Genomic DNA, 13,830 nt, shown 5'->3' with positions numbered 1-13,830 from the left:
CAGGAATTTCGTGTATACATCTACGATATGCAATGCCTGTTTCTCTGTGGTGGGGGAATGGAGATATTTGCTGATTTTCTTCTTACTAGATGTGAGGATCTTGAAGGTGGGCCTGAAAGTGGGCTTGAAGGTGGCAGAGCTCAGAGGCTCATGATAGACCAGGCTTTTTATGTTAATAAAATATCATTTATGTGTTTTTCATATTGTACTTACTAATTTTAAAGTAATTTCTATTCTGTCATCACTGCTAGGATTATGAATAGTAGGTTTGCATTTGGAACTGAAAGGGCCAATGGAATCCTGGAGTTGGAATAGTAATTTCATTTTAAACTACAGTCATTAGTTACCCACGTATTGTTTGACGATATTTGTCATGTGATTATTTAAGGACATTTAAAAACATATCTGAATAACTTAAATGGAGTTAAATGTGTCAGTGTCAATAACTTTTAACTACTTTCTTTTCTAGACTAGCATACACCCATTATACATTAAAAATGTGAAATATTTAGGTTTCCTTATTAGAGTAGAGAGGTGAATACCAATTCTCAGACGTGTTTTGTGATAAGGTGGCACTCTTTCTTAAGCATTACCATCAATCTTAAGCCAGGAAATTCACCTCTACAAAGTGTCAAATCACTGGCTCCAAATCAGATTCTAGCGAGTATTCCCCATGAAATCAGCTGTCATCCTCAGTAACAAGGAGACAGTCCTCTACTTTCACTTTATTCCTACTTGAGAGCCCCAGCTTGAGAGTCTGGATAAGGCTGAAGGATGGAATGGGGAGTCTGTCTTCTATAAATAAAGAGAATAAAATTGCTGCTTTCCTTCCTCTCCTTCCTCACCACTACCTTCTCTGTCCCCCAGCACATTCTTATTTCTCCCCAACGTCAATGAAGTTTGGTAGAAAGTTGTCTCTCATCTTAGTGCTCTATCTTACTTCACTCAGCGTTATTTTCATCCCCTCTTCATTTCATTGACTTATCCAGGAGCTTCATCTCTTTAGAGAAAGGAGTGGGTACACAGGCAGTTCTCTTGGGAATTCTGATTAACTCACTGTCTTGAACCACCTTTCTATTGGGTTGCTGGATATGACCATAGTGCTGATCACATGCTTCTTAGCTCCCCATGTAATGAAACTTAACACAGGCCAAGTGGATTTCCCAGACAAGGCTTTTATGTGCTCAAGGGCAATGGAGACAGTGGAGGTGAGGTATGAGGATCCTCAAGCTGGCTCCCCCCAAAAGCTAGTAGAGACTTTTTAATCAGACAAAGCATGGGGAATTGACACAGGGGTAAGGTATGCAGGCTGGACCGGGAGAAGCATGTGTGGGGGAGGGTATGCAGGTCCATATATCTGGTCCTGATGGTTATCTTGAGTAATGGGCCACCTGGTGGTCTGGCCAGCAGCAAAAAGGCTGCTTACAAATCATTCTTTCCCAAGGTTTGACATTCTGCACTGTGGTTTGATATTTAGGTTTCCTAAGGCCAGTTCCGGGAATTCTTTAAGTAAAAGGCATAGTTAAACATTATGAGAGCACAGAAGAGCGATTCTTTTCTTTGTATGACTAAAGCCTTGGGGTTAGCATGTGTAACGTCAGCGAGGTGGTGATGTGGGTTTTGTGATCAGCAGGAGTGTATGAAAGAATGTTCCACCAGCGGGGGTGGTGGGCTGGGGAGTTGAAGCCAAGCCCCGACCTTACTCTGTCTCATTTCCTTTCTATACTTGGTATATTTGCTGTGTGTACTTTTTTTTGAAAGAGACTACTCTCAATTCCCTAGATCAACTATGTTCTCTTTTTTTGTTTTTTGAGTCAGAGTCTTGCTCTGTCACCCAGGCTGGAGTGCAGTGGCACAATTTTGGCTCACTGCAACCTCCAACTCCTGGGTTCAAGCAATTCTCCTGCCTCAGCCTCCTGAGTAGCTGGGATTACAGGCTTGCATCACCACACCCAGCTAATTTTTTTTTAATTTTATATTTTTGGTAGAGAGGGGGTTTCACCATGTTGGCTAGGCTGCTCTCGAACTCCTGACCTCAAGTGATCCGCCTGCCTTGGCCTCTTAAACAGAGAAATACATAACCATAATTTATGGGTAGTGTGCTATAAACCAAAAAGTATCTGAGACAGATCTCAATTGATTTACTTATTTGAGACAGGTTCTCGCTCTGCCACCCAGCCTGGAGTGCAGTGGTACAATCTCAGTTTACTGCAACCTCTGCTTCCTGGGCTCAAGTGATTCTCTCACCTCAGCCTCCCGAGTAGCTGGGACCACAGGTGTGCACCACCACATGTGCTCAGATAATTTTTAAATTTTTTGTAGAGATGAGGTCTCCCTATATTGCCCAGGCTTGTCTCAAACTCCTGGGCTCACGCAGTCCTCCTGCCTCAGCCTTCCAAAGGGCTGGAATTACAGGCATGAGCCACCATGCCTGGTCTTCATTCAGTTTAGAAGTTTATTTTGCCAAAGGTAAGGACTGGCTGTGACACAGCCTTTGGAGGTCCTGAGAACATGTGCCCAAGGTGGTCAGGCTATACCTTGTTTTTTATACATTTTCAGGAGACATAAGACATCAATCAATACATGTAAGATGTACATTGGTTTTTGTGGAAAGGCAAGACAACTTCAGTTGGGGGCTTCCAGGTCACAGGTGGATCCAAAGATTTTCTGATTAGCAATTGGTTGAAAAAATTTATCTAAAGGCCTGGAGTCAATAGAAGGGAGTGTCTGGGTTAAGATAAGGAGTTGTGGAGACAAAGGTTCTTTTTTTTTTTTTTTTTTTTTTTTTTTTTTGTTGAGATGGAGTCTCACTCTGTCACCCAGGCTGGAGTGCGGTGGTGTGATCTTGGCTCACTGCAACCTCTGCCTCTTGAGTTCAAGTGATTCTCCTGCCTCAGCCTCCCGAGCAGCTGGGATTACAGGTGCCTACCACCATGCCCAGCTAGAGATGGGTTTTCACCGTGTTGGGCAGGCTGGTCTCGAACTCCTGACCTCAGGTGATCCACCCACCTTGGCCTCCTAAAGTATTGGGATTACAGGCGTGAGCTACCATGCCCAGCCTAATTTCTCCATTTCTTTATGGAACATTATACATCTGATTTAACATAACAATGTGATCATTTTAATTATCTATTTCCTTTTTCTCTTTTGGCAACTGTCATTCTATCCTCGTAACAACCTTGTTCCAATTCTTCTAAAATTCTCTACCTTCCCTTAGTATGTGTTGATTTCATTTTTGGAATAAGGTTTGTCTAAAGCTGCTTTAACTTGTTTAACTTTTGTGGACTCTGGCACTGAGTTTAACATTTAAATACATTTGGAGGAACCTTTTGGATGTCATTTTAGGAGTGTTGGGAAGAGCTATTCTTCCTGTGCCCCCTCTCATTCCAACCCATTTCTCTCTGATTTGATTGTTAATATTTGCAATTTTATCCTTTGAATTTGCTTCCTCTGATATTAAAATACAGACACTCCTGGGAACAATCAGTTACTCACACTTGATTGTGAATGAGGCTCAGAGGGTGGGATTTGATAAGGGGGTAGGGATAAGAGCAAGACAATTCTGGAAGCTGGTACAGATGTTGTTGTCAGGCTGTTTGTGGAAAGACTGCTAAATACAGAGTCTGGTCTGCTACTCACTACCTGTAAACTTGTTGGAGTCACTGAACACTCCTGAACCTCAAGTATCACATATGAAATATGGGATAATCATGCTTGCCTGGTTTACCTAACAGGATTATTTGAAGGCCCAAATGAGAGTATATCTGCAGCAAAAAGTTTGTAAACTCTGATGTGCTATGCAAAGTAAAGATACTAAAGGGCTCAACGAAAGGGAGAAGGAAATGTGGCCAAGGCAACGTCTACTTATGTCACAACTAAGGTGGATTCTGGTGCCACTCTACGATCATACTCAGAATTATGACAGTTCAGATGACCAGGAATCATATATCACTTTCCATATATCGTTGCATTAAAGTAAGTCACTTCCAGCCTGGCCAACACAGTGAGATTGCATCTCCACAAAAAATAAGAAAAACCTAGCTGGGCATGGGGGCGCTTGCCTGTGGTCCCAGCCACTTGGGAGGCTGAGACGGGAGGATTGCTTGAGCCAGGGAGGTTGAGGTTACAGTAAGCCTTGATCCTGATTGCGCCACTGCACTCCAACCTGGGCAAAAGAGTGAGACCATGTCTCAAAAAAGGAAGCCACTTTTCTTTTCTCTTTACTTTTCTTCTCTAGGACAGTCCATGCCAGCCTAGCTGCTGTCCCTGAGTGGCAGCATAGGGAACTGTAGGGGCAGGGACTGTGCCCTTCCTAGGGAAGAAAGGAGAGGATGGCTACCCGTGCACAGCTGATCCTTTGCCTTCAAGGTTTACCTTTGTCTGAAACCTACTCTTTTTTTTGAAACAGGGCCTCTGTTGCTCAGGCTGGAGTGCAGTGCTGTGATTACAGTTCACTGCAGCTGCGATCTCCCGGGCTCAAGCGATTCTCCCACCTGAGCCTCCTGAGTAGCTGATACTACAGGTGTGCACCACCATGGCTGGCTATTTTGTTTTTTTATTTTTAGTAGAGATGAGATAACACTGTGTTGGTCTCCAACTCTTGAGCTCAAGTGATCCTGCTGTCTTGGCCTCCCAGTCTTGGGATTATCAACCTGAGCCACTGTACCCAGCCTGAAACGTACTCTTCAGTAGGAGAAAATTATGTAGCTTTGTGGGGAACAGCTATTCTCTAGGAATAGGCTTCTTCAAGATCAAACTAAGATCAGAATTGTTAAAGTACTGTAGCAAAAGGAAAGATATTATATTTCAGAGAATGTCCTAATAGCTCAGATGAAGATGCCATCACTTAAATACGACCAGACTCTACATGTATTAGTTGTTCTTCTTCCTTTTGTTCAAGAAGGACTATTAAGCACCAATAAATAAATAAATGCCTGCTACCACACATCCAGGATCACCAAATAGAGCTGTACATGTGTAATAGGCAGAAAAATGGACCCCAAAGGTGTATATACCTTAATTGTTGGAACCTGTGAAAATTCTTTGCAAATGTAATTAGAATAGGGAAATTAAACTGGATTACGCATATGGGCCCAATCTAATCACATGAGCTGTTAACAGCAGAGATTCTCTGTGGCCAGAGGCAGCAGAGAGATGCAGCAGAAAAAGAAGTCAGAGAGACTCTAAGTATGAGAAGAATTTGACATGTCCATGCTGACTCTGAGATGCAAGAGGCCATTAACAAGGAAGAGATATGAACCTTTCAGAGCTGAAGGTGGTCCCTAGCTGATAGCCAGCACAGAAATAGGGACCTACAATCCCAAGGAAATGAATTCTGCCAGTAACCTGAATGGGCCTAGAGTCTTTCCACAGCCTCTGGATAAGAGCCCAGAGGGCTGACACCTTGATTTTGGCCTTGTGATATTAGGAGCAGAGCAGCCAGCTGAGCCATCCTGGCATTCTGATCTATAGAAACTGAGAGGTAAGACATTTTTGTTGTTTCAAGCTGCTAAGTTTGTGGTAAGCTGTTATGATGGCCGTAGAAAATTAATATGGCTGGGCACGGTGGCTCACGCCTGTAATCCCAGCACTTTAGGAGGTTGACGTGGGCGGATCACCTAAGGTCGGGAGTTCGACATCAGCCTGACCAACATGGAGAAAACCCGTCTCTACTAAAAATACAAAATTAACTGGGCGTGGTGGCACATGTCTGTGATCCCAGCTGCTGGGGAGGCTGAGGCAGGAAAGTCACTTAAACCCAGGAGATGGAGGTTTCAATGAGCCGAGATCACGCCATTGCACTCCAGCCTGGGCAACAAAAGCAAAACACCATCTCAAATAAAAAAAAAAAGAAAATTAATACACTATGTGAGAGGTGGCTGGACAGCAAATAGCTGTTTCAAAGAACTACCTTTATGATTTTCCATTTAGCCTCTGTATTTGAATATTTTTTTCTGATAACGTCATGTGAACATGTAGTAACATGACTCTTTAAATCAGCAAGTACCTCAGTTTCATATACTTTAGACCAGGGCATGACTGCCTTTATTTTTTATTCCTTTGATGCTCCTTAAGGTAAATTTTGTGCACAGCTCTTTGTCTCTCTATATAACTTAAACCCAAGATATTACATACATTCAGTATATGTGCTATTATTAAGTATATAGCTTGATGAAGTTTTCATACGTAAATACCTGAGAATCACCATCCAGATTGAGATATAGAATATCTTCATCACTTTAGTAGATGTTCCTGCAAACTTAATGCCTTTTTCTAGTCAATACTTGCTGCATTCAGAGTCATACACTTTTCTAACTTACACCATCATTGATTAGTCATGTCTGTTGTTGAAATTCATGTAAATGGAATCATGCAGTGTGTACTTTTATGTCTGGCTTCCTTCACTCAACACACTGTTTTTGAAATTCACTCATGTTGTATAAACAGCTCATTCCTTTTAAAGCACTGTATAGCATTCTGTTGTATGCCTAAACCTATATTTGTTTATTCAGTCTCTCACTGATGGTTATTTGGGTTGTTTCCAGTCTTGAGCTTTAATGAGTACAGCTGCCATGTGCTTTCTTGTACATGTCTTTTGGTGGACACATATACACATTTCTCATGGGTACATCCTTATGAGTGGAATTTCTGAGTCTACTCGTAGGGTAGATTAACCTATATTTTAAGTCAGATTATTCCAAACACATAATTCAAAATTGGTAAATTATGTTTAGCCATTTTCATGTGATATATTATTGTTAAAAAAATGTTTTTGGAGTGCTTCATGAATTTGTCATCCTTGCTCAGGGGCCATGCTAATCTTCTTTGTATTGTTCCAATTTTAGTATATATGCTGTCTAAGGGAGCACTTCATATGATATATTATTGATAGAAATAATTAAAAAAAATTTTTTTTGAGACAGCGTCTCACTCTGTTGCCCAGGCTGGAGTACAGTGGCGTGATCCCAGCTCACTGCAAACTCTGCCCCCTGGGTTCAAGTGATTCTCCTGTCTCAGTCCCCCGAATAGCTGGGATTACACGGCCATGCTAATTTTTTTGTATTTTAGTAGAGATGGGGTTTCGTCATGTTAGCCAGGCTGGTCTCAACCTCCGGTCTTCAGGTGATTCTCCCGCCTCAGCCCCGCAAAGTGCTGGGATTACGGGCGTGAGCCACCACACCCAGCTGAAATAATTTTATTTATACAAATGAGCTAAGAACCTATTGCCAAGACCAGCTCGGTAGGGGAGACCCTAACCCAGCAGTGTTAATAGTATTAAAGACACACATACAGAAATATAGAGGCATGAAGTGGGAAATCAGGGGTCTCACAGCCTTCAGAGCTGAGAGCCCCAAACAGAGATTTACCCACATATTTATTAACAGCAAACCAGTCATTAGCATTGTTTCTATAGATAATAAATTAACTAAAAGTATCCCTTATGGGAAACAAAGGGATGGGCCAAATTAAAAGAATAGGTTGGGCTAGTTAACTGCAGCAGGAATACTCCCTTAAGACACAGATCGCTCATGCTATTGTTTGTGGCTTACGAATGCCTTTAAGTGGTTTTCCACCCTGGGCAGGCCAGATGTTCCTTGCCCTCATTCCTGTAAACCCACAACCTTCCAGCTTAGGCGTTAGGGCCATTATGAACATGTCATAGTGCTGCAGAGATTTTGTTTATGGCCAGTTTTGGGGCCAGTTAATGACCAGATTTTGGGGGGCTTGCTCTCAACACCTGTAAATGTCATAATATAGGTATGTTATCTGCATGTAAGTGAAGCTCTATTCTTTTGAAAAAGAGCAGACAATCAGAAAAGCTATTTATGACTTAAAACAAAGCAGCTATAGGAAAGTTTGGTTTCTCAGAACTTAAAAAGCCATACTAAAGGTGACCCTGTATCTCTGTGTTATGTTTAGCTTTGCAGCATTTTCTGCTCTACTCAACGTAGTAAAGACTATACTTCCCGTCTCATGACCTTTCTTTATCACTGGATGTCATTCTCAGCATGAGGAGGCACAGCATGAGCATTCCTGATTTCACCGAAGCAGCGACTTTCCCTTCCTTTTCTCTGACTACCCAGGAACCCAAATCTCTGTTTGCAAAGAGGCTTATAAGTGCCCTGGCCATTGAAAAAGAGGGATTCCTTCTACATTGAGCAGTTTGAGTGGGTCTCTGAAAAGTCTTGCAGCACAATTCACAGGCAACACATGGGCAGCTGACGGCCACACTGTAGTTACCAGATTGCAGTCAGTGTGGTTCTCCATCATCCAGGTGATGCAAGGTGCTCCCTCACTTGGTCTCCTCCAGGCCTTGGCCTGGCTTCCGAGCACTGGCCATCCCCCAAGTGTTCTTTGGGCTCTCGGTATTAGTTCTGCACCTTTTCATGGGACCCACCAGGACCAGACCATTGTCTCTTGCCCCACGCCTCTCACCTTCTCTACTTTCTTTATAATTTTTCTGTTATCACAGATACTCTGGGTGTTACTTCCCTTAAACCTTCCTTTTTGATTCTTTGACAATATTCAGGAGTCAAAAATACACATTGCTTTTCCTTCTCAAGGCAATGTGGGTGATTCTGCTGACTCGGGGAAGAGTGTGTAAAGGGGAAGAAAACATACATATTGTTATTTCTATTATGCCATGTATTCATTAGGATTCTCCAGAGACACTGAATCAATAGTATGTATATACATTATATATTATAAGAATTGGTGCATTCAATTATGGAGGTTGGTAAGTCCACAATCTTCAGTGTGGGCCAGAAGATTTTAGACCCAGAAGAGCTGATGGTGCATTTCTATCTCAAGACAGTCTGCTAGAATTTCTTTCTTGAGGGGGTGGCTGATCTTTTTGTTCTTCTTAGGCTTTCAACTGATTGAATGAGGCCCACCCACATTATAGAAGGCAATCTACTTTACTTAAAGTTTACTGATTTAAATGTTAATCTCATCCAAAAACACCCTCCAACTTGACACATACAGTTAACCATCACATGTCATTACACTCATGATCTTCAGCAGCACACCATGACTAAATTGGCATCTATCTAGTACAAAATTTCAATTTTATGGGAAAGACAATGCATTGTGGATTAAGATGATGTGGATTTGAATCCCAGTGATCTTTGAATGTGAATCCTAATTGTGTCATTTGGAAAAACCTTTAACTTCAGTCATCACAGAGCTGCAGTTCTCAACTGGGGCAATTTGTCCTTCCCCTTATATCCCCAGAAGACATTTGATTACATCTGAAAACATTTTTGGTTGTTACAACTAGGGTGGGAGTGGGAGGAGTTGTTATTGGCATCTCTGGTGGGCACAACTCAGGGATACTAACATCCTATGATGCATACAACAGCCCCCCACAACAAACAATCACCAGGCCCCAAATATCAGGAGTGTTGAGGCTGTGAAACCTTGCAGTAGAGGTAAACAGACAATGCTAGGATATAAAAAGCTGGGCATGAATGGAACATGGGAGGGTTGTCAGGCAAGAAAACCAATAAAATTATGCTCAACCTGATCTTATAGTTTTTGCCAATTCCTAAATAGAATATTGGGAAGGTGATATTTTAAATTGGGAAATGAATTATTGGAGGCTATGCTATGATTTGGGGAAAAGAGATCAGACTTCAGGTTGGCAGGAACATAAACGTGTTAGTATTTTACTGAATTTCCCCCTTGTGTCATTGGCTCACAGGATTTCACAAAGGTTTGAAGGTCTGGGATGGAATGGTGAAGGTGACATCACTGTGAGCAAGTGTGGGTCAAATGAGGGGGATGAACTGTGGCTAAGAAACCTAAGAGAATATTTTCGTGAGAAGATGTAAAAGGATAAATATAATATGACTTACCAAATGCCTTTAAGTAATAGGTTACTATTTTGTTAGCTCATAATTTATTCTGGCAGTCTGTTTAACCATATGCACAGTCTCCTGAATATGATTTAAATGTTAAGTCCTAATTACAAAACTCTAATTCAAAACAATTTTAAGTAAGGCTGTTGAAAATTAATGTCAATGCAAATCATGAAGTCACTCTCATTAGGGAAATACACATTAATTTTAATTTTGGGCCTCTCTGAACTAATATCAAATAGAATTACATAAAAAACAAAAATGGCCAAAACTTTTGAGATATTATATTCTGCCAACTAAAGTTATCCAGGAATATGTAACAGCTACATAATCTCTTTATAAACAATTTTTAAATAATTTAACAATATATAGATTATTAGGGACCTTCTAAACTTTTAGAACTGATTTTGTTGGCTTCATTAGCTCCTGTCTTGTTTTAACAGGCTTATCCAGGAATATGTAACAGCTACATAATCTCTTTATAAACAATTTTTAAATAATTTAACAATATGTAGATTATTAGGGACCTTCTAAACTTTTAGAACTGATTTTGTTGGCTTCATTAGCTCCTGTCTTGTTTTAACAGGCTTTCTTTGTATATGTTGAATTATTGGAGTCGACTAAGTTGGTCAATGTGCTGTGAGGGTCACTACACATGCCCTTTTGTTTAAATTAATCAGTCTCTGAAAAGAAGAAAGACAATTTAATTTTACCAACTGAATCCAGGAGAAAAATGAATACATTAAAGCAAGTGTGAAATTCTTTCCAGTTAGCATGCACAGAGAATGTAGCTAATAATAGCCACGAGTTTTCTGTCAAGCAGGTCAATATATCTCTTTATCTATTATAGTCAATATTGTAGCATTCATTCATTTATTATTCATTCACTTACCATTTATTGAAACCTTAAATTTGTGCTCAGTCAGTGCACTGTGAATGGTGATAAAGAGACAACTGAGAATCTAATCATTGTCTGGTGGGAGAGATTGACATTACAAAGTGCAGTCGTACATGCATTCTGTGAGACAGAAATTCATGGAGGAAAGCTGGAAGAGATTCACCTGGACAGGTAGCCTGGAGTATAAAGAGTAGGCCTAGAAAGCCCAAAGGACATTAGGATTTATTTTGAGAGATGATGGTTGCTTAGTTAGGGTGACAGCAGGGTGGTGATGAAAAGAGGTCTTAATCTAAATATATTTTAAAGGTGGAGCTAACAAATTTTGTGGCATGAAATCAAAGAGAACAGTTTAGAAAGGCTTTAAAGATTTTAGAGCCAAGCACAGTGACTCATGCCTATAATCCCAGCACTTAGGGAGGCCGAGGTGGGTGGATGACTTGAACTCAGGAGTTCGAAACCAGCCTGGGCAACCTGACAAAACCCTATCTCTACAAAAAAAAATACTAAAATTAGCTGAGTATGGTGGCATGTGCCTGTAGTCCTAGCTACTCGGGAGTGTGAAGTGGGAGGATCACCTGAGTCCTGTAGTGAGGCTGTAGTGAGACATGATCGCACCACTGCACTCTAGCCTGAGTGACAGAGTGAGACCCGGACTCAAAAAAGAAAAAAGAAAAAAAGAAAAAAGATATTGGCAAGAGCAAGTAGGTTGGTGTTGTTATTTACTGAGACTGAGAAGAACTGGCATGATCTAAGTGTGACATGATAATTATATATCCAAGTGGAGATTGAAAGAGATAGTTGGGGTAAATAAGCTTGGAATTCAGGGGACAGTCTGCATTGGAAATATACATTTGAGTATCTCAAGCATTGAGATAATATTTAAAGCCATAAAACTGGGATAATCCCCTCATTCAGCAAAGTGATGTGTAGTGACTGGGAAGATGAGGAGCCAGCAAGGAGAACTGGGACCATTAGAGCAGGAGGAGAATCTCAATAGGGTGTGCTATTCAGGACACCAGACACTTGAGACGGTGTCCAAGGAGGAAGTGATGGACTGTGTCAAAGGCTTGTGACAGATTTAGCAATATGCAGACTAAGTCTGGCAATGTCGATGTCACTGCACCCTTGATAAAAGCATCTTTGGTTGGAGGGTTGGGATAAAAGCCTGATTAAAGTAGGCTCAAGAGAGAATGGAAGGTGAGGAAATGGTGAAAGCATATACAATTAACTTTTTGAAGACATTTGCCTGAAAAAGGAGCAGAGGCATGACTCAGTAGCTGGAAGACTGGAAGTAGCTGGAGAAGAATGTGGGGTTGAGATTCTTCTTTTTGTAAAGAATGGAGACATCTCTGGCTGTCTGCATGTTAACGGAAACAATACAGTGGAGAAAGAAAAAGTAATGGTGCAGAACAGAAGGGGACATTGTCTAGAGAGAGGTTCTTGAGAAGATGGGATCCATTGCACAGAGGGAGAAGCTGGTCTTGACCAGAAGCGCGAATAGTTCACCCACTGGAACATGAGCAAAAGCAGAGGTAATGGGTGTGTGTGCAAACCGGCTAGCATATTAGGTGGTGGGAACATGTTTTAGCATACGTAAGCACAGGCAAATGCAGCAGAATCCTTTTCTCCCCCCTTGGTTAGTTGTATGTTTTTTCCTGAAAGCATTGAGTGTTCTCAATCCTGGCTACACTTTAGAACCCCATGGAAAGCTCTTAAAAAATACAGATTCCTGGGGCCTATTCCCACAGTTAATTGGTCTGGATACTAATATTAAAAAAAAGAAATCTCTCCAGTGGTTCATTTAGAACCACTAGATTAGATGGTTTATGTAATATTTTACGCTTAGTGAACGACTAGAAGATCAGATAATTGTTTGTTATGGTATCAGTACTGTAAGAAACAGGACTATTTCAGGAAAGTGAACTTATGTGGCAGCAGATTGAGTTCTCCAGAAATCAGTTACCAAGACTGAGATTAGTATGTAGGAAGTTTACTGTGGAAAGAAGGAAAAGGATGCAGGATTGAGCTGAGAGAGAAGCCAAGCGTCAAAGCAGGCCCTGTGATAGCCTCTGTAGACTCCATGGAGAAACTTGGAACTAAAGATGCTCTGTCAGTGTGGCTCTGCATGGGGTTGAAATGACCCAGCCTCCATGTATCAGTCATTGGAGGTGGACCTTCTTGGAAAGGGCATTGACCTAGACAAGGAGGCTCTTTGCTGTTGTGCCTGACCCTGAAGGACCTGACAGCTGAAAAAGCTGCGGCAAAAAGGCCGCCTTTGGTTCCAGCCTGACAGTGTCTATTACAGTGGTTAATGTTGCAGGTCCGCATAGCAGATTCTAGTCTATGAGACAGGTTAGCTGATAAATGAGACTCCTCCATGAGTCCTGGAAGGCTCACTAAGAGTTAGGGTTTTTTTTGTTGTTGTTGTTGTTTTTTTGAGAAACACATGTTTACCAGTTTGAGTCACTACCACTATTTTTTGAAAATGTTTGCTACACAAATACACAAACAGTCCACATATCTGATCAACTTTCTTCTAGAACTACAGCCAAAGGAAGATTAGTCTGTAAACATATGATTACTGGTATGCTTGGCTCTACTTCCTGCAGTGTATTCTCTGATAATACGGAAGCAGTGATACTGTTTGGAAGTTTTAGATAATTTTTCTGTCAGTCAGTTTACATTTTAAATGTGTAATAATGGAAAATTATAAAGACAATTGGGAATGAAACCACCTTTGCAAAAATTATAACTGAGGAAATTATGACAGTGAGAGAAATCTGACATGGCTGACTCCATCTTGTCTCTAACTCACAGGTTGGCTAATCTTTGCTCATTCCTGGGTGTGGGCAAAGCTAACTTTGGGAGAAATTAAGTTTATAGTTTAAATAATGGCCTTTCCCCCAAATTAAACTGTTCTTGTAAAACTAATGAAAGGCTACCAAGAAAGGATGAGAGGAGCTTGAATTCTAAATAATTACCAGCCATTGTTCTGGAGGTCATAAGATTTGCAACTACCCCAATTACTCTTGAAGATAACACGACTATTGCGGAACCTAAGATTGACCTTTA

At 41.1% G+C, this 13,830-nt stretch overlaps 1 long non-coding RNA gene and 1 other non-coding gene across 11 annotated transcripts in view; one reads left to right on the top strand and one right to left on the bottom strand.

Moving 5' to 3' along the window:
• Positions 1–13,830, top strand: part of LOC103217558 (uncharacterized) — a 333,833-nt gene that overhangs the window by 32,800 nt on the left and 287,203 nt on the right. The window lies entirely within an intron of this gene.
• LOC119625409 (U6 spliceosomal RNA) lies at positions 6,763–6,869 on the bottom strand. Its single transcript, XR_005241617.1, has one exon. It is a non-coding gene; the product is annotated as a U6 spliceosomal RNA (small nuclear RNA).

The sequence above is a fragment of the Chlorocebus sabaeus genome, chromosome 10, assembly GCF_047675955.1.
Source record: "Chlorocebus sabaeus isolate Y175 chromosome 10, mChlSab1.0.hap1, whole genome shotgun sequence".
In the NCBI taxonomy this organism is placed as follows: domain Eukaryota; kingdom Metazoa; phylum Chordata; class Mammalia; order Primates; family Cercopithecidae; genus Chlorocebus; species Chlorocebus sabaeus.
The sequence above is the reverse complement of the archived record's forward strand: the minus strand, read 5'-3'. Positions and strand labels throughout refer to the sequence as shown.